Genomic DNA, 1,214 nt, shown 5'->3' with positions numbered 1-1,214 from the left:
CCGCAAATAGTTGGGTGCATAGAGAGATTGATGCCGCTTTGGAAAACCAGATTGACTATCTCATCTGGCAAAAATCGTGTGACAACTAACAAGGTCACGTTTGTGAGAGGTGTCTGTCAGGGCGACACCATGAGCCCACTCCTCTTTTGCCTTACATCATTGCCACTGTCTCTAGCACTTCGCCATTCCGACGGGTACTTGTGCGGCAAACCTGCAGATCGAAAGTACAAGGTCACTCATGTATTTTACATGGACGATCTAAAGATCTATGCTAAAAACAGAGAGCAACTGCATCTAGCTCTGGGGTTTGTCGAACGATATACTAAGGAAATTGGAATGGAATTTGGGTTAGACAAATGCGCCAAGGTTTATTTGAAGCGAAGAAAACTTAATGGCATCCCTGAAGATCCTGAGCTCGTTGATAGCAGCGCCATACAACACCTTTGCGCTGGAGAGACTTATACATACCTGGGCGTGCCACAGAGCCGCATTCAGGATGTGACATCTATAAAGGATAATTTCCGAAGCAGATACAAACGTCTCATCCGACAGATTTGGTCTTCCGAACTGTCGGCGAGAAACAAAGTATCTGCAACGAACATGCTTGCCATCCCGGTACTACTCTATTCATTTGGAGTAGTTCCATGGACGAAAAACGAGCTCAGATCTCTTGATATCGGGACTTGAAAGGTTATGCCCATGAACAAAAGCATGCATCTTAAGTCTTCCGTTCCGCGACTGTACATCTCACGTCGTCAAGGGGGTCGCGGAATATTGAGTCTTGAATGTCTTCACCACAGGATTATTCTGGGTACAGCACATAGAGTTGCAAATGGAAGAGACCCTCTTCTTAAAATGGTCAGGAATCACGAAGATGTGGGCAAAGGAAAACTTCTGTATAAAGCAGCGGAGGAGGCTGCTGAAACACTCGGACTTGACTTTAGTATTAGGGGTGAGCAAAATGCATCAAATCTAATCTATCTCGAATACTCACTCCTGAAAGCCCGCATTAAGAAAGCACAAGAGAAGAACTTTCGTGAACAGCTCATCGATAAGAGGATGCACGGTATCTTCCACAGAAATGTGAAGGATCAGTCAATGTCTTGTGAGATAACGTTTGCTTTCCTTAAATCGCCCGGATTAAAGTCTGGTACAGAGGGTTTCATTTTTGCATTCCAAGACGGTGTCATTTCCACCTTAACATACCGTCGCCA

This window comes from Belonocnema kinseyi, chromosome 7 (assembly GCF_010883055.1).
Source record: "Belonocnema kinseyi isolate 2016_QV_RU_SX_M_011 chromosome 7, B_treatae_v1, whole genome shotgun sequence".
Taxonomy (NCBI): domain Eukaryota; kingdom Metazoa; phylum Arthropoda; class Insecta; order Hymenoptera; family Cynipidae; genus Belonocnema; species Belonocnema kinseyi.
Note: the sequence above shows the minus strand (reverse complement) of the source record.